The sequence below is a fragment of the Hemitrygon akajei genome, chromosome 31 (genome assembly GCF_048418815.1).
Source record: "Hemitrygon akajei chromosome 31, sHemAka1.3, whole genome shotgun sequence".
NCBI classification, from domain to species: Eukaryota; Metazoa; Chordata; class Chondrichthyes; order Myliobatiformes; family Dasyatidae; genus Hemitrygon; species Hemitrygon akajei.
This window is the reverse complement of record NC_133154.1, coordinates 4,907,866-4,935,015: the sequence shown is the minus strand read 5'-3', so window position 1 is coordinate 4,935,015 and position 27,150 is coordinate 4,907,866. Positions and strand designations below refer to the sequence as shown.

The 27,150-nt window shown below is 45.9% G+C and overlaps 1 protein-coding gene across 4 annotated transcripts in view; it reads right to left on the bottom strand.

The window, feature by feature from the left end:
- The window catches only part of LOC140719326 (voltage-gated potassium channel KCNC1-like), a 182,401-nt gene that overhangs the window by 83,822 nt on the left and 71,429 nt on the right, over positions 1-27,150 (bottom strand). The gene's annotated exons all lie outside the window — the stretch shown is intronic.

Below are 27,150 nucleotides of genomic sequence, written 5' to 3'. Positions count from 1 at the left end.
ATCCTGAAATTTAATCACTCCACACGGGTGGCCCTAGGTTTGGCAAATGCCTCACTAACCCTCCGTAGCTGAGGCCTGCAACATCGGCATTGAACTGGTTTCGTGTCTGTGGGCTCACTTTTGGCAATTCTGCAACTCATGTTCTGTCTGTTACTTGTATGATTATTTTATCGTTTGCATGATTGATTTTTTTGGGGGGGGCGTCAACCACATTGGGTGTTTGACGGTCTTTGTTGTGTGAGTTTTTTCTTATTGATTCTATTGTGTTTCTTTATTTTGTGGCTGCCGGCAAGAAGATGAACCCCAAGGTTGTATATAATGTACGTAGTTTGATAATAAATGTACTTTGAAACTTTGAACTTTAAATGCCTCCAACTATCCACATCTCCTTCATAACCGACCCCTTAAAATCTCATGGCCCTGGTCCTTACAGCTTCATGTGGCAGTGTCAGAATTTGCTGAGTAATCACTTTCAGAGGCCACATGATCTATCTTATGGTAAATGTGCTTTATAAATCCAAGGTTTAACTGCAAAAGAGCAACACACAATGTGCAGGAGGATCAGGCAGGCAGCATTTATGGAGGGAAATGGACAGTCAACATTTCAGGTCCAGACCCTTCATCAGGACTGTGTCTAACCTCCTTGCAAATCTCTGTAAGCCCAGTCATCATAGAACAACGCTTATAGGAAAGGAAAGCTTTGCAGATGCTGGAAGTCGTAAACAAAATTCTGGGAACATTTCAATGGTTTAAAGGCACCAGGAATCTTCCTTCAGGTAGCTTCTACCCCCTGTGTCCAACTCTTTTCCCAGCACTTGACTTGTTTGTAAGTAACTTCTGCTTTTCCCACATCTGATGAAATCATATTAACCCAAAAAGAGACTTTGTTTCTCCCTCTACAGATGCTGCCTGACCTGCTGGGCAATTCCAGCGTTTTGCTTCTGATCTCCAACAGGGAGATGAGAAGGCAGCTGAGCACTGTGTTATCGTCAGAGAAGAATCTACCTGACCTTGAGGCAAAGCAGCAGCCTGGAACACTGCCCAAGGACACTTACATAATTACGCATGACTATCCACCCCATAGGTTAAGGATGGGTTTGGGCATTGTTCCAATGCTAAGTCCATAATAACACTGTTGTGATGCCCTGGGGTTGATTTAATTGGTTTCTAACCAATACAAACATCCAGTCACAGAGCTATAGAATCATCAGGCTCTACAGCACAGAAACAGGCTCTTCAGCCCATCTAAACAGCACCTAGACCCATCAGACCATAACCCTCCATACCTCTCCCATCCATGTACTTCTACTTCTATCCAAATTTCTATTAAATATTGAAATCGAACCCCCATACCACACTTCTGCTGGCAGCTCGTTCCACAACCTCACCACCATCTGAGTGAAGAATTCCCCCCCCTCATGTTCCCCTTAAACATTTCACCTTTCACCCTTAACACCTCTAGTTTTAGTCTCACCCTACGTCAGTGGAAAAAGCCTGCTTGCATTTACCCTATCTATACGGCTCATAATTTTATATGCATCTATTAAACTTCCCCTCATTCTCCTACAATTTGGGGAATAAAGTCCTAACCCATTCAACCTTTCCTCAATTCCTAGCAACATTCTTGTAAATTTCTCTGCAGTCTTGCAATCCTACTGATGTCTCTCCTGTGGGTAGATGACCGGAACTGCACACAGTACTTCAAATTAGGCCTCACTAAAGTCTTATACAATTGCAACATGACTTTCCAATTCCTGTACTTTGGCTTATGAAAGTCCATTGTGTCAAAAGTTCTGTTTATGACCCTATCTACCTATGACTGGTGGTATAGTGGCATCTGCACCGGACCTTGGAGTGAGTGGTCACGGGTTCGAATCCAGCCGGCCCCCTGCATGTCTTTCACCCATGCTGGGTTGAGCGACGAACTAGCAACTCGGCCTTGTAAAACAGACGAAAATAAAGAAACGGCAAAGTTGCCACTTGATACGTCAAACAAGGCATGGGGAGGAGCTTTACCTTTTTTTACCTCCCTATAACACCACTTTCAAGGAATTATGGATCAGCATTCCCAGATCCCTCTGTTCTACCACACTCCTCAGTGCCTTACCACGTACTGTGTAAGACTTACCCTGGTTTCTCCTCCCAAATTGAACTCCTCGCATTTGTCTGCATTAAATTCCATCTGCCATTTTTCAGCCCTTTGTTCCAGCTAGTCCTTGACATAAGACAGCCTTGATTCCTCTGATTTAGATTTAGTGGGTCGCTTTTAGTGGGTTCAGCTAAAAGCGGGCTTTTTATAAAATAAAAGATGAAAATTAAATTTATTTGTCGCATATACATCGAACTTACTGCCCATCACACCACTGGTTCTGGCAGCACTGAAGGTCCTCCCTCCCTGTCTGTCCTTGGCCAATTCTGGTCTTGTTCTTGGCAGTGTTCAGGGCTTACTTCACGTCAGTAGCTTCCTCTCGGTTTTCACTACTGTCAGTCATCCAAGTCGCGGGTGGAGACTCAGGTGTACCATCACACTCAGATGTAGAAGGATTCTTCACTGCTGTTTTTGACCATTCAGAGCTATTAGCTGAGCTGAGCCCCTGAACCTGGAGGATTCATGGACCACTCTTAATCTGACCTCTACCCTTTGACCTGTTTGGCTTGGGTGACCCTACCAAGAGTCAAAGAGCAAGGCCCTGACTGTAGCCAGCATAGCCCACTGGATCATTGAGGTGCATAAGCCTCCAAACCCTACGTCAAGGTTGTGGTTCTCTTGGAGGATGTACATCAAAACATACTGTGGAATGCGTTGGAATGTGGAATGCATCAAGGACCAAGATGGTCTGACCAAAATTGCATGCCCACAACTTACAAGCCTTACTGTACAGCTTTAGAGTGTAGGGGGAAACTGGACCACCCAGGGGAAACCCACGTGGTCACCCAAACTCCTTACAGGCAGAGGCAGGATTTGAACCCGGGTCACTGGTACCGTACAGCGTTATGCTAACCACTTCGCTACCATGCAGGTCACCCCCTGGAATGCAGCTGTCCAAGTCTTTGAACCAGGCCTGAAATCAAGCAATCTGAACAATCACCAGCAAGTTAGTGGTGAGAAATTGCTGTTTGATACTTTTATCAACTCTGAGTGGACGGTAGGGAGGTGGTAAGTGGCCAGGTTTGACATCACTGACTTTTACGACCGGAACAAAGCCAGTTTTCACTTTGAGGGGTAGATGTCAGACACCGTGAAAAGAGGCAACTGCGCCCTGCACCCCTACCCCCACCTAGCCCAGTACAAAGATAAGTTTGGAAGGGCATCTCAGGAACAGCGTCAGGGGTAAATAAAAATGAGCTCACCTGCTAAAGAGGTAAACACCATGCAACAGGCCATCCCACGTTAAGCAGATGAAACCTCTGCTCATCCCTTAGTGCGGTCCGTGCGACCATGAAGCACCCATTGACACAAACCCCTTCATTTATGACCCGTACCTTCTCGTCATCTACCCGCTGGATCTACCACTCAACCAATTCCATAAATATGGAATCGTCCTTTGATCTTTAGCACATCAAATGTCATATAGAGTTGGGTCGAGCAGTCCTCTTCTTCTGAAAGGATCTCAGTATGATGTCTGCTGTGTCTCATTTCCTCGAATAAAGACATTACTTCGTAACCACCAGCTAAGTCTCTCCAGTGACTCTGTTCACATGACAACAGGAACCAGTGACAACTCTATGTAAAAAGAGGCAATGACCAAACATCTAAGATTTCCTAATAAGCAATGACTGTTTTAACCTTCACTGGCCCTTTGAAGGACTGCTGAAGGGTCCTATTGAAGAGTCTTGGTCCAAAGTGTCAACTGTTTATTCCTCTCCGTAGATGCTGCCTGACATGCTGAGTTCCTCCAGCATTTTGTGTGTGTTGCTCAAGGTTTCCAGCATCTTCAGAATCTCTTGTACCTCATTATAAAGAGGTTGGGATTTAGGCAGTGTTTGAAGCAGTCCATGCTTCCATACAGCCAAGATTAGACAGCAAGCGCTGAACAAGCGCTTTTTCACCCAGAGAGTTGTGGATCTGTGGAATGCTCTGCCTCAGAAGGCAGTGGAGACCAATTCTCGAGATGCTTTCAAGAAAGAGTTAGATAGAGCTCTTAAAGATAGAGGAGTCAAGGGATAAGGGGAGAAGGCAGGAACGGGGTGCTGATTGTGGATGATCAGCCATGATCACAGTGGGTGGCCTACTCCTGCACCTATTGTCTATTGCCTAATATTTTCACCATTATGTTGCACCACGCCCTTCTCCAGCTGGAGAGAATCCAGCCAACCTGCCTTGTCATCATCTAAACACACTGACCTAACCAGGGGCTCCAGAGTGAGATGTGTGCTAACCTTTGTTCTCTGAGTATGGGTTATCAGTGTTTACAGCCAAACATTGAGAGGATCCAGGCATGAGAAACTCTTTAGAAAATTTCTGGCACTCACCCATCAGTGGCCATTTTATTAGGTACACCTGTGACCAGCTCATTATTGGAAATACCCCATCAGTCAATCGTGTGGCAGCATCTCAATGCATAAAAGCATGCAGACGTGGTCAAGAGGTTCAGTTGTTGTTCAGACCAAAACACAAAATGGGGAAGAAACATGATCTAAGTGACTTTGACAATGGAATGATTGCTGGTGACAGACAAAGTGGTTTAGAGTATTTCCAAAACTGCTGATCTCCCTGGGATTTTCATGCACAACAGTCTCTAGAGCTTACAGAGAATGGTGTGAAAACAAAAAAAAATCCAGTGAGCGGCAGTTCTGTGGGCGAAAATGCCTTTTTAATGAGAGAGTTCAGGGGAGAATGGCCAGACTGGTTCGAGCTGACAGGAAGGAGACAGTAACTCAAATAGCCACACGTTACAACAGTGGTGTGCAGAAGAGCATCTCTGAATGCACAACGTGTTGAATATTGAAGTGGATGGGCCACAGCAGTAGGAGACCATGAATGTACACTCAGTGGCCACTTTATTAGGTATAGGAGCTACCTAACACAGTGGCCACTGTGTGTTATTCTTTAAAATTATCTTGCAGGAAGCAACTCAGTTCTTGACACTATAGTTACCCCTTTGTGCCTTCACCTGTGAACACCTGTTTGCTGGGTTGATAGACCCATTCGAACGAGTGAATAGTTAATGACTTCATTCCTTGGAATGCGGAAGATTGAGGGGACATTTGATACAAGTACAGAAAATGATGAGGGGTATAGAGAAAGTAAATGTAAGCAGGCTTTTTCACTGAGTTTGTGGCGGGGGAGGGGGGGTGGGGGGAGACTACAGCCAGAAGTCATGGGTGAAAGGTGAAAGGTGAAAAGTTTAGCAGAACAAGAAGGGGAAACTTCTTCACTTGGAGGGTTCATGTGAGTGTGGAATGAGCTGCCAACACAAGTGCATGCGAGCTTGATTTCAACGTTTAAGAGAAGTTTGGATAGGTACCATGGATGGTCGGGGTATGGAGGGCTATGGTCCCAGTGCAGTTTGAAGGAGTAGGCAGTTTAAATAGGTTGGCACAGACCAGATGAGCTGAAGGGCCTGTTTCTGTGCTGTACTTTTCTAGGACTCTGTGACTCTAATGCAAATTCTACCAGTGGCATAACTCAACGAGCCACCGACTCCTCGACCTGTCTGTGTGAGGTTCTCCCAGTGACGTGGCCTTCCTCCGGTTCTCACACCCCAGGTTTTGTGGATTGCAGTGTTCTGTGTAGCTCTGCTGAGCACGGTGTGTATGCTATGCTGGCACGAGAAAGCGCGACGAGACTTGCGGGCTGCCCCCAGCACGCCCTCGGGTGTGTTGGTTGTTAACGCAAACGACACATCTCATTGTACGCTTCGATGACCGCATGATAAATGGATCTGAGTCTTGAATCCTGACCACTGAGAATTGGTGAGTGGCAGAATCGGAGGAGGGGAAGGCATGGATGGGAATGTTGTGAGAATCAAAAGGAGTTAATATACTGTATGAGAAGTGTTAGTAGGCTGATGGTTGGTGTGGACTCGATGGGCTGCATTTCACACCACAGACAGCACATTCTATCGCCGTAGACTAGGCTGAGCTACTAGAAATCACAGGTACAAAGGGACTTGGGAGTCCTCGCGCACAATTCCCTAAACGTTAACCTGCTGGTTGAGTCGCTGGTGAGGAAGGCAAATGCAATGTTAGCATTCATTTCAAGAGGAGTGGAACATGAAAGCAAGGCTGCGATGCTGAAGCTTTATAAAGTATCGGACAGACCGCACTTGGAGTATTTGTGAGCACTTTTGGGCCTCTATCTAAGAAAAGGTGTGCTAGCATTGGAGACAGTCCAGTTGAGGTTCACAAGAATGATTCTGGGTGCTAAAGGGTTAACATGTGAGGAGTGTTTGATGACTCTGGGCCTGTACTTGCTGGAGTTTAGAAGAATGGGGGGTTGGGGGATATCTCATTGAAACCTATGGAATATTGAAAGTTTTGGATACAGTGGATGTGGAGAAGATGTTTCTTATTGTGGGAGAGTCGAGGACCAGAGGGCACAGCCTCAGAAGAGAAGGACGTCCATTTAGAACAGAGATGAGGAGGAATTTCTTTGGCCAGACATTGACAAATGTGTGGAATTCACTGCCACAGACGGCTGTGGAGGCCAAACCACTGGGTACATTTAAAGCGGTGGGCACTAGGTTCTTGATTAGTCAGGGTGTCAAAGGTTATGGGGAGAAGGCAGGAGAATGGGGTTGAGAGAGATAATAAATCAGCCAAGATGAAGTGGCAGGCCGTTCCCAATGGCCTAATTCTGCTCCTGTGTCTTATGGTCATTCATCCTATTCCTTGGATAGCAGAAATTTTCTAAATTGCCAGGCAAACTGCGGTGTTGTACATGGAGAAATAGTTGTGACCAGAGATAACAATGACCAGCCCTCCCCCCCCCAAAACTTCCCCCAAAATATCCTAGTAATATTGGAGCCTATATTACAATGGTGTCGCTGGGACTTGAGAACCTGAGTTACAGAGAAAGGTTGATTAGGTTATGCCCTGGAACGCAGGAGATTGAGGGGAGATCTTACAGAGGTGTATAGATTGGTTGAACACAAGCAGGCTTTTTCCACTGAGGTTGGGTGAGACTAGAACCAGAGGCCTTAGGTATGGGATTAAAGGTGAAATATTTAAGGGGACTCTGTGGCAGGTTCTTCGCTCAGAGGGTGGTGAGAGTGTGGAATGAGCTGCCAGTGGAAGTGGTGGGTGCAAAGTCGATTTCTTTTAAGAGAAATTTGGATAGATAGATGGATGGGAGGGGTTTGAATCAATATGCTTTGGGTGCAGGTCGATGGGACTAGACAGAAGACCAGTTCAGCATGGACTAGATGGGCCAAAGGCCCTGTTTCTGTCCTGTAGTACTCTATAACTACAATTCTGTAATAGAATCTTTATAAAAACCTCAATTAGCTCAAGTCTCAGCGGGATGTGACACGTTCTATTGCTTCTCTCCTAGGAAGGTTTACTTTGTCTGAAGGCAAAATCAGGCCAGATTCAGAATGAAATTCAAAATGGCCCACTGATTAAAATTTTCCGCACAGGTGTTTCCGGAAAATTCCTCCCACAATTAGGAAAGAAAACAAAATAAAACACCACTGAATTGTAATGTGATGGTGTGCATACCGTGTGACGTGGGCGCCACTGTAGCGTATCGGTTAGCGCGACGCTATTACAGTGCAGGATGTCAGCGTTCAGAGTTCAATCCCGGCGTCCTCTGTAAGGAATCTGTACGTCCTCCCAATGGAATGTGTGGGTTTCCCTGAGGTGCTCCGGTTTCCTCCCACAGTCCAAAGGCATAGCGGGTAGGTTAATTAGTCATTGTAAATTGTCCCATGATTAGGTTAGGATTAAATTGGGGAATGTCTGGGGTGATGGGCTCAAAGGGCCTTTTCCATGCTGTATCTCTAAATAAATAAAAACATAAAAATAAATAAATATAAGATTTATTTCCTTCTTTGAAGAACTTTCTTTTGGAATGTAGAAGATTGAAAGGAGATTTGACAGAGGTTTACAAAATTATGAGGGGTATGGACAGGGTAAATGCAAGCAAGCTTTTTCCACTGAGGTCACAGGTTAAGGGTGAAGGTGAAAAGTTTAAGAGGAACATGAGGGGAAACTTTGTCATTCAAAGGGTTGTGAGAGTGCAGAACGAGCTGCCAGTGCAACTGGTGCATGTGAGCTCGATTTCAACACTTAAGAGAAGTTTGGATAGGTACGTGGATGGTTGGGGTATTGATGCGCTATCAATAACTCTAGGAGACTGGAAGTAGAGTAAAGAACAATAGGCTTTTATTAACAGCAAAAATGGAGCACGACCATGTTGGATGACTGAGGGAGGAGCAGTGCCCCAATCACCTTTATACAGGGGTCTGTGGGAGGAGCCACAGGAGCAGTCAGCAGAGGGGCGTGTCCAGACAGGTATACACCACAGGTATGTAGTGTGCAGGTTGATGGGAGTAGGCAGGTTAAATGGTTTGGCTTAGACGAGGTGGGCCGAAGGGCCTGTTTCTGATTGTACTTTTCTATGACTGTGCCCCTTGGATAATGGGGCTGTGGGGTGTGCAGACTGTGAGTCTCACATACCTGCTTAACAATAGCGGTAACACTTCAAACAAATTAATACTATCTGAAATCCTCCCAGGAAATGACACCGCATAGATTAAATTCATAGTAAAACTCACCTGACACCATTCCACCAAATATTCTAACGGTACAATGAAATAATTTATATCTGCGTGGATGTGCAGCTCCAACAAAACTCAGGAAACTCGACACTAAGACAAAACAGCCACTTGGATAGGCTCCCCATGCCCCGTGCTAAACATTCACTCCCTAGCCTTTACCATCTACAAAACTCACTGTAAGCAACTCATCAAGGCCTCTTCGGGACAACCTCAAAGGACAGAGGAAGAAGGTCAACAAGAACTCAGCAATTTCCATTTGCACACCAATCTGCCTCGGAAATAAATCGCCTCCCTTCAAAGGAGCGTCACGGTAGCGTAGTGGTTAGCACAAAGCTTTACAGTACAGGCGACCCAGGTTCAATTCCCATTACTGCTTGTAAGGAGTTTGTACGCTCTCCCCATGACCACGTGGGTTTCCTCTGGGTGCTCTGGTTTCTCCCCACAGCCCGGTAAAGGCGTACCAGTTGGCAGTTTAATTGGTCATTGTAAATTATCCCATGATTAGGCTGGGATTAAATTGGGCAGTTGCTGGGCGGCAGGACTCAAAAGTCCGAGAGGGACTATTCCACGCTGTTTATAAGGAGAGGGAAACCAGGAGTCCGTGAGCCAGTCCTCACTGGAGGATCGGAGGCAGAGAGGGTCAGCAACTCTAAATTCCTGAGTCTTACTATTTCAGAGAACCTGTCCTGGGCCCAGCACACAAGTGCAATTACGAAGAAAGCATGTTAGTCCCTCTCCTTCCTATGGGGATTGGCATGACATGTAAAACTTTGACACACTTGTGTGGTGGAGAGTGTACTGACTGGCCGCATCACAGCCTGGTACGGGAACACCAATGTCCATGAATGGAAAATCCGACAAAAGATAGTGGATTCATCCCAGTACTTCTCGGGTAAAGTCCTCTCAACCATTGAGCACATCTACGTGAAACACTATTGCAGGAAAGCAGCATCAATCATCAGAGATCCTCACTACCTAGCCCATGCTCTCCTCTTGCTGCTGCCATCAGGTAGAAGGATACAGGAGCCTCAGGACTCACACCACCAGGTTCAGGAACAGTTATTGCCCCTCAGGCATCAGGCTCTTGAGCAAATGGAGATAACTACACTCACTTGCCCATCCACTGAGATGTTCCCACAACCAATGATCTCACTTTAAGGACTCTTTATCTCATGTTCTCGTTATTTATTGCTATTTATTTATATTTGCATTTGCACAGTTTGTTGTCTTCTGCACTCTAGTTGATCTTTCATTGATCTGTTACGGTTACTGGTCTTTAGATTTGCTGAGTATGCCCGCAGGAAAATGAATCTCAAGGTTGTATATGTAAGCTCTGAAACAAGTAAATAAGTTACCCTTTCATCTGACTCTTTATATCGTGTCTGTCTACACTTCTCACTACCTCAGCAAAACAGCCAGCATTATCAAAGACCCCAGCCACACCAGACATTCCCTCTTCTCCACTCTCCCATCAGGCAGAGATACAAAAGTCTGAAAGCACAAACCACCAGGCTTAAGGACAGCTTCTATCCCACTGGTAAATAGTTTCCTCACACGATGAGATGGAATCTTGACCTCACAGTCTACCTCGTTATGATCTTGCACATTATTGTTCATCTGCACTGCGCTTTCTCTGCAGCTGTTACACTTTATTCTGCTTCAGCGCACTGTGCAATGAATTGTTCTGTACGAACGGTATGCAAGACAAACTTTTCATTGTATCTCGGTACACGTGACAGTAATTACTAAACACTTCCCAATTCCCAATTGCCTTTGATCTGAAAGCACCATGGGGACACCTTCACCCCGTGACCACGGCAAAGGAAGTCACCTTCTCCAGGGCAGTTACGAATCGGCCAGAGACATCAAAACACCCATACCCACTCCAAAGCATCAGTCCATGGCCTCCTCTTGGGCCAAGATGAGGCCACCCTCAGGGTGAAGCAGCAACACCTTATATTCCAACTGGATAGCCTCCAACCTTATGGCGTGAGTATCGCCTTCTCCTTCTGGTAAACAAATCCCATCCACCTCCCCCACCCCACCCTGCCCCCTTTTCCCCACTCTGACCTTTTATTTCTTCTCACCTGCCTATTACTTCCTCAGAGTCCCCTACTCCTTTCCTTTCTCCTCTCCTACCAGCCTTTAACCTTTCCCACTCACCTGGCTTCACTTATCACCTTCCAGTTGGCCTCCTTCCCCCCCCCCCCACCCCACCTCTTTATTCCAGCATCCACGCCCGCCTCCACCCTTCCCTTTCCAGTCCTGACGAGGGTCTCCGCCCAAAACGTTGACTGTTTATTCATTTCCATAGATGCACCCTATCCAGCTGATCTCCCCCAGCATTTTCTGCGTGTTGACTGTTTATTCATTTCCATAGATGCAGCCTATCCAGCTGATCTCCCCCAGCATTTTCTGCGTGTTGACTGTTTATTCATTTCCATAGATGCAGCCTATCCAGCTGATCTCCCCCAGCATTTTCTGCGTGTTGCTTTGAATTACCAGCATCAGCAGACTTTCTCGTGTTTGTGAACAGGAGGGACCTATCCAACACACGATCAGTCTCTGTTTTCAAAACACTAACAATGGCTTTATTTAGTTTAGAGATACAACATGGAATAGGTCCTTCCAGCCCTACGATCTGCACTGTCCAGCAAACCCCCCCGACAACCCTGATTTAACCCTAGCCTAAACACGGGACAATTTACAATGACCAATTAATCTGGTACGTCTTTGGCCTGTGGGAGGAAACCAGAGCACCCGGAGACGTACAGAGACTCCTTGAACTCCGAACTCTGAGGTCCCAAACTTTAATAGCCTTGCGCCAACCGCTACGTTACCATGGCGCCCAAACTCAAGTGGATATAAACCCAGCCAACTTGATCCTCATTCCAGGAATCAGTCAAGGGGATCTTTGTTACACTCTCTTTCAGGTGTGTTACACTTCCTTAAACATCCTTCATTAATCTCGAAGACCAAAACTCCACATTGTAATCCAGGTTTGCTCACGTCAAACTCATATATCGACTCCATCAATATATCTTTACGCCAACACTCCAGAGCTCTTGAAGTAAAAGTTAACATGCCATCTGTTTTTCTCGTCATCTGCTGTACCTTGAAATATTAACATGTTGCGATTCCACACACCTGCAGTGCTTTAACTATCAGCAGTATGGCAGCATGGCGGTTAGCGTAATGCTATTACAGGAATTTGTACATCCCCCCCCCCTTGATTGCATTTCCTCCGGGTGCTCTGGTTTTCTCCCACTTTCCAAAGACAAACAGGTTAGTAGGTTAATTGTCACTGAGCAGCGTGGGCTCGTTGGGCCAGAAGCACCTGTTAATATGTTGTATCTCTAAATAAATACCAACACCTCCCATCTCTTGTCAGTTTAAACTATTCGCCTTATCTACTTTTCTAACTGTGGCTTCACCCATGCTTGTTCATACAGTAGTTAACGTCAAGGGCCCCCTTTGGTCAGGGTCAACACTGGATGTTGCGTACTAGTTGTCTACATGGAGAGCGAGCTGTTGCCCACGCAGTAGGCTCCCCCTCGCCACACAGCGGATGAATCCAAAGGAACGGCAGAGACCGATACAGTTAGGCACCTACGCAGGAGTCGCCAGTCAGCACTGAACTCAACGTCAGGATTTTTCCTCAGGGTTTACTCCCAAAGCCTTCCTCATGAGGGGATGTAGCCGCAAGGCAGCGGAGGCTTGAGATCAGAGTTTTCCTTCTCCTAGATGACCTGCCGACCACGGCGGACGAGCCCCATCTACCCAAAGGCTCCAGGAACCCACCTTTGCCGCTCCTCCTGTCAATCGAAATGGTTCCGCCAGGCTTAGTAGCTAAGCTATCCATGAAGGCCAAGAGCTGGACTTGGCTGTCAGAGACTATTTGAGGTGCACCTCATTAGGAGAATTTAATAGGCAGTAGGAGTTTATTCCAATACCACCCCCAGCTATAAAAACCTTCAAGCACTAAGGTTAGGATTAGGGCTGACAGGAAGGCAACAGTAACTCAAATAACCACACGTTACAACAGCGGTGTGCAGAAGAGCATCTCTGAATGCACAACACATCGAACCTCGAAGTGGATGATCTACAGCAGCAGAAGACCACGAGCGTACAGTCAGTGGCGAATAAAGTGGTGACCGTGTGTTTTTCTACAAGGTTACCTTGCAGCAGGTAACTCAATTCTTGACTCTGTAAAGTAGCTACCTCTTCTGTGTGAGGAAGTGCCTTCTCCTACCACCAGAGACCCAGCTTGCTGAGTTGCTGCCTCCCACGGCCTATACGGCAGCTGCCATGATACTAACAGCTCACTTTTACTCACCCACCCTGTTTGTTACCACTGTCTCTATACCTCTGCTGCCTCTTTGCCTTCTCCCAGCTGCCCCTCTTCCCACTAGGCATTGTATCGTCAGCCCACTCGGACAGATTTCACTCAGCCCCCTCAGTGAAGTCATCAACATCGACTGCAAAGCTGAGATCCATCACCAGTCTTAACAGCACTCCACTAAATATAGTGTCTGTCCCACACTGTGCTTTCTATCCATTAACCAGTCCTGAATCCATATTACCTAATCCTTAAACTCGTTTTTGTGTAATAACATTTTATGTGATAAATCAGCAAATATTTTTCAAAAATGCAAATTGGTCTAGGCTCCCATCAATGTTCTCTGCAAGTTGGAACTTTAAACTACTCAAAATAGCTTTCTAATTCATATACAGTATCTACTCTCAGTAGCCACTTCTTCAGTTACACCAATACACCTGCTCATTAACGCAAATATCTAATCAGCCAATCTTGTGGCAGCAACTCAATGCATAAAAGCATGTGGACATGGTCAAGAGGTTCCGTTGTTGTTCAGATCAAACGTCAGAATGGCGAAGCCAAATGACTTTGACCGCGGAATGACTGTCGGTGCCAGATGGGGTGGTTTGAGTATCTCAGAAACTGCTGGGATTTTCACGTACAGCAGTATCTAGAGTTACAGTGTGAAAGCAAAAAAAAAAGCCAGTGAGTGGCAGTTCTGTGGGTGAAAATGCCAGAGAGGTCAAAGGAAGATGACTGGTTCAAGCTGACAGGAAGGTGACAGTAACTCAAATAACCACACGTTACAACAGCGGTGTGCAGAAGAGCATCTCTGAACGCACAACACATCGAACCTCGAAGTGGATGGGCTACAGCAGCAGAAAACCACGAACATACACTCAGTGGCCACTTTATTAAATATCTAATAAAGTGGCCACTGAATGTACGTTGAGCCGCCACCATGACCTTGTGATTTTGTAAGCCCACATCGACCATGCCTCTAAAAGCTGAGTCTAGCATTAATGCTTACCTCAGGCTAACTGACCTATTATTTCAAACTTCCATTGATCCTCAAAGTTCTCATGAGTTGATAGGGTTTTCGAGAAGGTGTATGGTGTGTTGACCTTCATTAGTCGGGGGCCTTGAGATGAGGTTGCAGCTCTATAACGCTCTGGTCAGACCACACTTGGGAGTATTGTGTTCAGTTCTGGTCACCTCATTACAGGAAGGATGTGGGAAGATTAGAGAGGGTGCAGAGGAGATTCACCAGGATGCTGCCTGGATTAGAGAGCACATCTTATGAGGATAGGTTGAGCGAGCTCAGGTTTTTCTCTTTGGACTGCACTTGGAGTATTGTGTTCAGTTCTGGTCACCTCATTATAGGGAGGACGTGGAAGCTTTAGAGAGGGTGCAGAGGAGATTTGCCAGAATGCTGCCTGAATTAGAGGGCATTTCTTAACAGGATAGCTTGAGTGAGCTGGGGATTTTCTCTTCGGAGTGAAGGGGGATGAGAGGTGACTTAGTAGAGGTGTACAAGATGATAAGAGGAGTGGATAGATCGAGTGGATAGACAGAGACTTTTGCAGAGGGAGGAAATGGCTAATACCAAGGGGCATAATTGTAAGATGAATGGAGGAAATTATAAGGGGGATGTTAGGGATAAATCCTTTAAACTGAGAGTGGTGGGTATGTGGGACGTCCTGCCAGCCCCAGGGGTGGTGGTAGAAGCAGATACTTTAGGAGCATTTAAGAAACTCTTAGAAAGACACATTGATTATAGAAAATTGCAGGCCTATTGGGAGGGAAAGGTTAGATAGATCTTAGAGTAGGTTAAAAGGTTGCCGCAACATTGTGGGCCAAAAGGCCTGTGCTGTAATGTTCAATGTTATTTGTTCTATGTTTTCTTGAAGGTGGGATTTATATTTGCTCTTTACAATCTGTGAGGATGTTCCAAAAATTCAAAACCAATGGATCCACTATTTCAGTAAACTTAGGACAGAGTCATACAGGATGGAAACAGGCCCTTCTGCCCAACTGGTCTCCGGTGACCAAAATCTACCTATTTACCTATCCATCAACCTACCTATCTTTCTATCTATTTATTTACTTAGAGTTACAGCGTGGTATAGGCCCTTCCTCCTCCTGGAGCTGCACCGCCTTGACGACCCCGCTTTAACCCTAACCTAATCACAGAACAATTTACATTGGCCAATTAACATAGCCGGTACGTCTCCGGACTGTGGGGGAGGGGGGAACTGAGTACCCAGAGGAAACCCAGACATCCTGCAGGGAGGACACACAGACTCCTCACAGAGGAACCCCAATCTGTAATCGTGTCACGCTAACCGCTACGCTAAGTTAGTCTATTTTGCTTACGTTGGACCACATTCCTCTAAAATTTTTCCTAACCGTGTAATTGCCCAAATATTTATCCAAAATAATCATTCAAAAATGTGCTTAATGTGCCTGCCCCAACCACTTCTTCTAGCAGCTCATTCCATATACAGACTCATCACTGGCTGTGTGAAAAAGTTGTCCCTAAAGTTGCTATTAATCCTCTATCCTCGCACTGGAAACTATGTCCCCTAGTTCTTGTGCAACACGGTCAAAATGCTGGAGGAATTCAACAGGTTAGGTGGGATCTCTGGAGCGACATGAACATTTTGTGTCTGTCGCTCAAGATCTCCCGTCCCTCCGGTTTTTAATTGCCAAACCCAGGGGGAAAAGACCGTCATGATTTCATATACCTCTACAAGATCCCCCATTTTCTCCAACGCTCCAAACCGCTCAATATCTCAGTTCCTCGAGTCTAAGCAACATCCTTTTCAAACTCCTGTACGCTCTTTCCAGTCAATCAGTTGAATGGTTGAAACTCCATTGTGATGTAGGTAGGGGTTTCATCGCTGATTGGTTGTGTGGCCAACTCTGTGTGTTGTCTGGAATTCTGCCCACATTGGCTTATAAATGGTATCCAGATCTAAGTGTCTGTTTATAGAATTGTTTGGAGGGAACCATGCTTCTAGAAATTCTTTAATTCCAAGAACGTGGAATTTTGGTCATGTATAAACCAACAGCAACGCCGAGGAGAGTAATCTGCAGACCAGAAGAGCAAACCAAGCCATTGGACGAGACCAATGTGGTCCACGAAATCCAGTGTGGGGACTGCAGCCAATGTTACGTTGGACAAACTGGGAGAAAACTATCCACGGGGATCCATGAACATCACCTGGCTGTAAAGCGGCATGACCAACTCTCCCTCGTCTCTACCCTTGGAAGCATAATGTTCTGCAAACAATTCTGCAAACAGAAATGTAGATCTCAGTCCCATTTATAAGCCAATGCGGGCAAAAATCCAGACAATGCACAGTACACCATGTGAGTTTTAATCAGCGACGAGACCCATTCCCTACATCAAACACTTACCAGTGTAATGGAATCTCTCCTGTAGTAGGGTGACCAAAACTGAACACAATATTCCAAAACCAGCCTCAGCAACACCTAATACAACTGCAACATAAAATCCCAGCTTCGGTACTAATGAAAGCCGGCGTGCCAGAAGCCTTCTTAACCGTCCACCTGCGGCACCACTTGTACTAAACGTGGGCCATCTGCCAAGAGATCGTTTTGCTTTTAGTACAATTAATTTCTCCATATTTTATTATTAATTTACTTATTTATTGGTTCCCAATCTTTCTCTGTTGTTTTATGCCTGCTATCATGAAGATCAATTTGATGTCTCTGCCTTTTCTATATTTGTAATTGGTTCTGTCTCTGCCTGGCTGTTTTGCACAGCTATAGAAAAATATCTAAAACCTAATGCTGTGCCTCTTTTTAGATTATTTTTATATTCTAATTTTTATTATTATCAATTTTTGGTAACCCTTTGCTGAATTCTAAAATCCTCCCAGGCTTGTTTTAGCAACGTTATGAGCAGAGCTGATTTGATGGTCTGAATGGCCTAATTTTGCTCCCATGTCTTATGATCTCACGGTCTTCTTTTAAACTAATGACGTTTTATAAAGTTGAAACATTATGCCTACGGAATCTTTATTCCACAAGGAAATTCATGGAAAAACTCTGTTATTGAATATTGTTGTTATTCCTTTCCGCACCATTTCTTTAGCATTTCTGTCTGTTTTTTATGAGGCTGAGTTGCTAGCTGGACACTCAACCCAGCGTGGATGGCAAGCATGGAAGGAATTCGGCCGGATTCGAACCTGGGACCACTCGCATTGAAGTCCAGTGCTGATGCCTCTACACGATGGGCTGGCACTGTTATGGAATATTACTGGTTACTTATTTGCTCGTTCATTCACTGTGTGCCATGTCAGATGATGTGGGCGATCGTGGTCTTGACCATGATTGTTCTTGGCAAATTATTATACGGAAGCGGTTTGCCGTCACCTTCTTCTGGGCAGTGAGTATTTTACAGGACAGGTGACCACTCCCCCACCGCCATAATCAATATTTTTCAAAGGTTGTCTGCCTGGTGTCAGTGGTCACATAACCAGGAACTTGTGACATGCACCAGTTGCTCAAACTACCATCCACCACCTGCTCCCATGGTATCGCGTGAACCTCATCGGAGGCTAACCGCGTATTACACCTTGCCCAAGGCTGACCTGCAGGCTAGAGAAGGGAAGCAACGTCTTATATCTTCTTTGGTAGAGACATATCCTGACCCCACCACACTGAAACCAGAGCGCCCGGACGAAACCCACCCAGTCAGGGGGAGGAAAGTACAAACTACTTCCAGACCGCGGCAAGAATCGAACCCTGATCGCTGGCAGTAACGTCTTTATACAACAGAAGAAGAGAAGAAGACTAGCCCTCAACTCGGCAGCGGGGCACCGCCATGACGGTATTTCCGTAGCAAGCTATTCTTGTTTTTACGAGGCCGAGGGTTGCTAGCTCGACGCTCAAACCGACTTGGATTCGAACTCGGGAATCTTCACCCCGGAGTCCGGCGCTGATAATATTGTGCCACCAACAGAGGGTCGAAATAAACTGAAAATCTGTTATCCTATTCGGTAAAATGCACCATTTTTTACTATGGCTTCACCCCAAACAGCAAGACAATAATATCAACTAAATTTATCCTAAGCACAAGAGATTCTGCAGATGCTGGAAATCCAGAGCAACATATATACAATGTTGGAGGAACTCAGCAGGTCAGGCAACATCTATGGAAGTGAATAAACAGTCAACGTTTCAGGCCAAGAACCTTCTTCAGGACTGAGAAGGAAGGGGAAAGGTGCAAGAATAAAAGGTGGGAGGAGGGGAAGGAGGCTAGCTTGAAGGTGATAGGTGAAGCCAGTAGGGTGGGAAAGGTCAAGGGCTGGAGGAGAAGGAATCTGATAGGAGAGGAGAGTGGACAATAGCAGAAAGGGAAGGAGGCTGGCTGGAAGGTGATGGGTGAAGCCAGTAGGGTGGGAAACATTGAGGTCTGGAGAGGAAGGAATCTGATAGGAGAGGAGAGTGGGCCATAGGAGAAAGGGAAAAGTCAGAGGGGCACCAGGAGGAGGTGATAGGCAGGAGAGAAGAAGAGGTAGGTGGTAAAAGTGGAGAATAGAAGAAGAGAAAAGGGGAAAGTGAAAAAAATGATCCCACCCACTTGGCTTCACCTATAGATGCTGACTGACCTGCTGAGTTCCTCTGGCATTTTGTGTGTGTGTTGCACAATTTATTTGCTCTTCCGTTAATCTACTTTCCACTTGGTCTTAAACTAATTGTCCGATGTCCCTACACAGATTTCTACGTTCATATTAAAGAATTTAGATATGAACTTTATTAAGTCACTCTCAAATTCAATTTAAAATGCTGTCGTACTATTATCTGTCTTTCCCAGAATTGTTAATTAACTAACGCACTGCTTAACAATAAATTTTAAATGGGCTGCCCCTGGTTAGTTCCTTGATTTAGAAGACAATTAAATCTCTGACTGGATCAGGACACTGAATAGCAGTGTTTATGTACAGACCATCCCTGGGTTATGAATTCCTAACTTATGGACCTTCCTCCATATGAGACCATAAGACCATACGAGATAGGAGCAGAATTAGGCCATGTGCCCATCGAGTCTGCTCCACTCTTTCACCATGGCTGATCCATTTCCCTCTCAGCCCCAGTCTCCAGCCTTCTTCCTGTATCCCTTCATGCCCTGACTAATCAATCAACCTCTGCCTTAAATATACCCAATGACTTAGCCTCCACAGCCGCTTGTGGCAATGAATTTCACAGAGTCACCACTCTCTGGCTAAAGAAATTTCTCCTCATCTCTGTTCTAAAAGGATGCCCCTCTACTCTCAGGTTGTATCCTCTGGTCTTAGACTCACCTACCATAGCAAACGTCCTCTCCACATTCACTCTCTCGAGGCCTTTCGACATTCAATAGGTTTCAAAGAGGTCACCCGTCATTCTTCTGAATTTCCAGTGAGTAGAGGCCCAGAGCCATCAAGCCCTCCTCAGATGATAAGTTATTCAATCCTGGAATCATTTTCATGAACCTCCTTTAAACCCTCTCCAATATCCGCACATCCTTTTTAAGATAAGGGGCACAAAACTGCTCACAATACTCCAAGTGAGGCCTCACCAGTGCTTTATAAAGTCTCAACATTACATCCTTGCTTTCATGTTCCAGTCCTCTCGAAATGAATCCTAACATCACATTTGCCTTCCTCACCACACACTCAACCTTCAGGGAATCCTGTACAAGGACTCCCAAGTCCCTTTGTGCATCAGATTTTTGAATTATTCTCTCCAATAATATGAACCAATTATTAAATTCAAACATAAGTCCAGTATAATTTTAGACATTATTTCCTACTGGCAGAATTAGTCTCCTCTCTCTCTCTCTCCAATTTCAGTAATTTCCTTTTTCTTATCAGTTTTATTTAATTTTGATGAATTTATTTCTTTATTTTATTTAGAGATACAGTGTGGAACAGGCCCCCCCCCCCCCCCGGCCCAATCACCTGCACCGCCCACCGAGTTAACCCTAGCCTAATCACAGGACAATTTACAAAGACCCATTCACCTACTAACTGGTACATCTTTGGACTGTGGGAGGAAACCGGAGCACCCGGAGGAAACCCTCCTGCACACGGGAAGGAACGTACAAACTTGCTTACAGAGGACGCGGGAATTGAACGCCGAATTCCGACGCCCCGAGCTGTAGTAGCGGTGAGCCACGCTACTGTGACACCCCGATGCTGTGGAGGTGTGGTTACCATATTGAATGATTTTGTGTCCTTCCCAACAAAGGAATAAAATCTATTGATGGACATCATTAAAAATGGAACTCATTCATTATTTGAGGGCAGCATACAACTGGACAATGATCTGGAAGTCTAGACTAATGATCGACAGATGAGAGTTCAAATCTAGCCATGTGGGCTGGGATATTTAAACTCAGCTAATTAAATAAATATGGTGGCAGGGAGCAGATACGTCTCTACCAAAGGCACTCCTTCCCTCTGTTAGCCTACAGGTCCCCTGCTTAGCCTCCCGCGTCCCCCCTCCCCCCCGATCAGGGTCACGTGAAACCATGGGAGCAGGTGGTGGATGGTCGTATGAGCAGCCGGTGCAGATCACAAGTCCTGGTTATGCGACCACTGACGTCAGGCAGACAATCTCTGAAGAGGATTGATAATGGCTGGGGTCACCCATCTTGTAAAGACACTGCCCAGAAGTAGGCAAAGAATGGCAAGCCGCTTCTATCGAAAAGTTTGCCAAGAATGTTCATGGTCAAGGAAAGACTATGATCACCTACGTCGTTCATCACAGCACATAACGAATGAACAAATTAAATAATCCAGGACTTACAGTGAGTAACTGTAAGGATGAACCTACTGGATTATTGTGCTATCTACCTGGTTCCTAACCTCCTTCAGGAAAGAGATCGACTTCCTATCCAGACCGACCAATATGTTTGATTTGTAACTGGATTATGAAAGGGTTTAGCAAGACACTTAACTCAGGGGGCATCTAGAAAGGGAGATTTTATGCCTGACTTCACAATGACAATCCCATCCCATGAGCAATCACAGAACGAGTTCTGCGAACTTAACTTCTACAGTGTTAATGCACAACTGATTCGCCACATGTGAAGGCCAGGAGCTGGACTTGGTTGGGGCAGAGGCAATTTGAGACACACGCCATTGGGAGCATTTTGATAGATAGTGGGAGCTTATCCCCAGTCCCACCCCCGGCTAAGACAACCTCACATTTGTATGTTCTCCCCATGGCTACATGTGTTTCCTCTGGGTACTCCGATTTCTCCTACATTCTAGAAGTGTACAGGTAGTACATTGTGGGCACGCTATGTCAATGCTGGAAGCTTGGTGACTCTTGCGGGCTGCGCCCAGCCCATTCTTGGGCCATGTTGGTTGTTAACACAAACATCACATTTCACCGAGTCTTGATGTTTCAGTTTACATGTGACAAATACAGCTAATCTTACTTCTTACTTCCAATGCTCTGTTTGATCCATAAGGCTAATTGTGTAAGGCAGTGGATTCCATAAACTGGGGTCCCGTTTCATTGAGCTCCTCCACTCCATTCCTCTCAAGCGGATGGCCAAACATTTTAATTCCCATTCCCATTCCCGTTCCCGTTCCCAGATGTCAGTTCACGTCTTGTGCCAAAATGAGGCCACCCTTCAGGGAGCAACACCTTGTATTCCGTCTGGGCAGCTCCAACCTGATGCACGAATATTGATTTCTCCTTCCGGTAAACAAATTTCCACCACCCCCTCTGTTCCCCACTCTGACCTTTTACCTCCTCTCACCTGCCTACTGCTTCCCGCTGGGTCCCCTCCTCCTTCCCTTTCTCCTATGGTCCACTCTCCTCCCCTATCAGGTTCCTTCTTCTCCAACCCTTGACCTTTCCCACCCACCTAGCTTCACCTATCGCCTTCTAGCTAGCCTCTTTCCCCTCCCCGCACCTTTTTATATTGGCATCCCACCCCCGCAACCATCCTCCTCAGTCCTGAAGAAGGGTCTCAGCCCAAATCGTCGACTGTTTATTCGCTTCCACAGATGCTGCCTGACCTGCTGAGTTCCTCCAGCATTTTGTTTGTGTTGCTTTGGAATTCTAGCATCTGCAGGCTAGTGTTTAACTGAGTAAAAAATTATGCATTTAAATTAGAACAGATTAGAACACTACCAATGCCACTGGTAGTAGTCTTATCATCTCCAACGATGACAGGAGACCTGTGCGGGGGAGTTTTGAAAGTGGATAAGCCATTGCACTGGGACAGTTCCACTCTCTTGACCTCAGAAGTCCGGGTGAGTTTGACGTCACATCTGAGGTCTTCCCTGGTTGCAGTGGACGACCATGACGCCTTCTGTACCTGGTCATGCTCTTTGCTCTCCACGGCCTTCCTGGCCATTGGATCTCACCGTGTTTCTCATCCACCCAGTCTAACAGAGATGACTCCGCATGCTAGGACGGGTACGTCTCTGTCTCACCGGGTACGAGGCCCGCTGGCTCTCCTCACCTGGTTAGCCCGCCTGTTGAAGTGGTTACCATAACCATCTGTTGCAAAGATCTCTGCTTTCTGAACATAAACGCACGCTATTTAAAAACTCTTCGCCCTCAGCACAAGTGCATGCGACTGACCCTACTTATAACCTGCTCGGTAAGTTTCCTGTCCCAAATAAGCGGCATAGAGTCCCGTCCAAAGAGAGTCCCAGTAACACCCTCGATTCATTTTTGTTCTTTAAGAGTTGCCCCAAATACGCGGCTGCTCCGATTAACCGAAGGCCCAATTAACCAGAACCGACTGTGCTTAGACGCTGTCCCCCTAATTCATCGGATCGCTTGCGGAAATAGCTAATACCTTCCGACCATCAGAGGATCTGCTCAATCGGATACGGACTGCCAGTCATTTACTGGTTGACAGAGTCACTCTGCCTCAGAATCATCGCTTCTCCACAGGGAACTTCTCATGCAAAAGGGGACCAGGTGAGCGCCCGGCTGCACCAGAGCGACCTTTCACAAGCACCAGCCACACCACCGGGTTCAGGAACAGTTACAAAGCTAAAAGCATCAGACCCCTGAACCCATGTGGATAACTTCAAACTCCACTCACCTCACAACTGGACTTATTCCACAACCCATGGACTCTACAATTCAGTATCATTTATTTACTTTTTTAAAACTATTTGAATGATTCATCTTCATTTGCACTTTGGCTGTCATCAGTTTTTTTTATGGTTTTTCTTAACTTCTGTTGTGTTTCTTTATTCTCCTGTAAATGCCTGCAAGAAAATTAATTTTGAGGTAGTACATGGTGCCAGATGTGTACGGTATTGGTCAAGGTGGGAGGGGTGGAGAGCAAGTTTGTAAACCACACAGGAGCAAATGATGTTAGGAGGTGGAATGCCACAAGAGGGGTGTGGGATGGGTAGCCGGGGGCAGGTGGTGTGGGGTGGTGCAGGCACAGGCACACCCAGCCCTGAGACATCAGGCAAGGAGAGAAATCAAAGTTCTGAGATGCAACGGGACTTGGGAGTCCTCGTGCAGGATACCCTTATAAGGTTAACCTCCAGGTTGAGTCGGTGGTGAAGAAGGCGAATGCAATGTTGGCATTCATTTCTAGAGGAATAGAGTATAGGAGCAGGGATGTGATGTTGAGGCTCTATAAGGCACTGGTAAGACCTCACTTGGAATACTGTGTGCAGTTTTGGGCTCCTTATTTAAGAAAGGATGTGCTGACATTGGAGAGGGTTCAGAGAAGATTCACCAGAATGATTCTGGGAATGAGAGGGTTAACATATGAGGAACGTTTGGCCGCTCTTGGACTGTACTCCTTGGAGTTTAGAAGAATGAGGGGGGACCTCATAGAAACATTTCGAATGTTGAAAGGCATGGTCAGAATGGATGTGACAAAGTTGTTTCCCATGGTGGGGGAGTCTAGTACGAGAGGACATGACTTGAGGATTTCAGGGCGCCCATTCAGAACAGAGATGCGAGAAGATTTTTTTAGCCAGAGGGTGGTGAATCTATGGAATTTGTTGCCACGGGCAGCAATGGAGGCTAAGTCATTGGGTGTATTTAAGGCAGAGATTGATAGGTATCTGAGTAGCCAGGGCATCAAAGGTTATGGTGCGAAAGCATGGGAATGGGACTAAAGGGGAGATTGGATCAGCTCATGATGAAATGGTGGAGCAGACTCGACGGGCCGAATGGCCAACTTCTGCTCCTTTGTCTTATGGTAATCTGATCCCAAACAATTGGTTTATTGTTCATTCCAGAATGTCACTCTGGTGCTTCCTGCTCCCTCCCCTCTCTCTTCCCCTTTTCCTAATCATGATCCCCCTCTCCCTGCCCCCTTCCCACTCTCAGTCCACACTAGAGACCCAGATCAGAATCAGGTTCATCATCACTCACCTATGTCAGGAAATTTGTTTTATTTTGTGGCAGAGTACAGTGCAATACATAAAATTACTACAGTACTATGCAAGAGTCTTAGACACACTAGCTAGACGCTATGTGATGTTATGTGCCTAACACTTTTGCACAGTACTGTCTTTTGATGATAAATTTACTTTGAACGATGGAAGAGGCCATTTGACCATCTAGCATCCAACTACTTTAATCCTCTCCCTGTCCCATTTGATTCTCCCCACATTCCCAACAATTCCTCCAGCTTCAAAAACAAGAGAAAATCTACAGACACTGGAAATCCAAGCAACACAGACAAAATGCTGGAGGAACTCAGCAGGCGAGGTAGTATCTGTGGAAAAGAGTCTACAGTCAAGGTTTCAGGCTGAGACCCTTCCCAGTCCTGATGAAGGGCCAAGGCCCAAAACTCAACTGTCCACTTTTCCATAGATGCTACCAGGCCTCCAGCTTTTCAACTTTCACGTCTTTGATATGCGGGAGGAAACTGAAGCACTCGGGAGGAACTCGCGCCATGACGAGGAGAACGTGGAGACTCCGCACAGAGAGCGATAGTCGCTGGATCCATGAGGCCGAAGCCTTACTAGCTGTTGTGCTGTGCCACCCGAGCACGGGACAACAGATTGAAGGAAGGCAGTGGATTCTGCTCTCGCCATGTCCAGCTAGGTGAAGCCCCAACAGAAGTAATTTGATGGGCATCAACAGGAACCCCAGGACATAGTGGCAGAGTGGCATTGACGGGAGTGGGTTTGAACTGCATCCTCCGCACTTCTACAACACAGCCCACTGCCTTCAAATTTCTGCCTCAATCGCCTCAACAAGAACGTGAGATAGTGAGGTAAAGAGTCCTTAAAGTAGGATCATTGGTTGTGGGAGCATCTCAATAGATGGGCAAGTGAGTGTAGTTCTGTTTGAGAGCCTGATGATCGAGTGGTAGTAACTGTTCTTGAATCTGGTGGTGTGAGTCCTGAGGCTCCTGTACCTTCTACCTGATGGCAACAGCGAGAAGAGACCGTGGCCTGGGTGCTGAGGATCTCTGATGATGGACGCTGCTTTTCCACTACAGTGTTTCATGCAGATGTGCTCACTGGTTGGGAGGGTTTTATCTAGTGAGATAAGTGGGGAGGGAATTGGTGAGAATAAGGTGGGAATAAGGTGGTATAAGGAATAAGGAATAAGGAATAAGGTAGAATAAGGTAGAATAAGGTGGGGAGGGAATTGGTGAGACCTCGCAGAGGTTGGTAAGATCACACGCCACAGTAACTGGGTGTGCTGGCTTCCTCCCACAGTCCAAAGACGCACCGGGCATTGTAAATTGTCCCGTGATCACATTAAGGTTAAATCGAGGTGGTCGGGGGGCTGCTGGATGGTGTGGCTCGAAGGGCCGGCTATTCCATGCGGTAACTCAATAAATAAATAAATTCAATTAGAGGTCAGGATTGAACTGGATCAGCTTATGACCCTGGTACTCCGTGAGGCTAACATGCGAACGGATCTAGGCTAACTGCTACACCTGGACTACACACTGCAAGCAGAGCAGTGCAGCACAGAGAGCCAGAAGGGCTTATTCCACACTGTATCTCTCAATAAGGATTGACACAGGGTGGGGAAAAGGTCGAAAAATAGATGGCATAGGTTGTCCGATGCATAAAGACAAGAACGGTCAGGACGGGAAACAGCTTCTTCCTTTAAGCCGTTAGGCTTCTGGTCTCCCTGTCGCATCGCATTAAAGTGTCACTGGTTAATCTGTTCTGTACCCTACAATATTTATTCACTTTAGTTTAGGCAACACACTCAAAATGCTGGAGGAATTCAGCAGGCCAGGCAACATCTATGGAAAAGAGTAAACAGTTGATGTTTCAGGCCGAGACCCTTCGTCAGGACTCTCATCGCCCTTCATCAGGGTCTCGGCCCGAAACGTCGACTGTTTACTCTTTTCCATAGATGCTGCCTGGCCTGCTGAGTTCCTCTAGCATTTTGTGTGTGTTGCTTTGGATTTCCAGCATCTGCAGATGTTTTCGTGTTTGTGATATAGACTTTAGTTTATGTGTAATCCATCCGTAAATTTCATCCTTACTTTCATAAGTTATTATGTGTTATCTGTGTTCTTTATACCCTGGTTCAGAGAAATATTGTCTCATTTGACAGAATACATGCATATAGTTAAATAACAATAAACTTGACTTGACTTGATGTCCACGATGTTTATCAGAGCAACAGAAAACACAACATCCATGTCCTCTCTTGCCCATGAAAATGCTCCTCCATCTTTGCTCTGTCTTAATCCCCTGAACCAAATTGAACTGAACTATACTGAAATGTGCCTTTTGTGCTTTATATTCTGTTTTCAATCATTTTTTGGTTGCCGTTTGCACAATTTTTTTGCGTATGATTGGGAAGCAGGGCTTGATGTTTATCTTCGGGCAGGTTGGTTCCATGATTTTCCTTGTTTCGTGGCTGTCTGTGGGAAGACAAATCTCGGGGTGCGGAAACAGGTCTAAAACTAGATGGCATAGGTTGTGTATTTAGAATTTCAATATTATTTGAGTAGTCTTGTATAAATGTTGTTTAAGCGTTCTTCTTCGTTTAAATAATTAATTATAGGTTATATGTAAAAATACCTAAATTGCATACATCACCACATTACCACGTGATACGTGTGCGCCTCGTTAAAAAGTAAGGACAAAGTTACACCTGCATTCC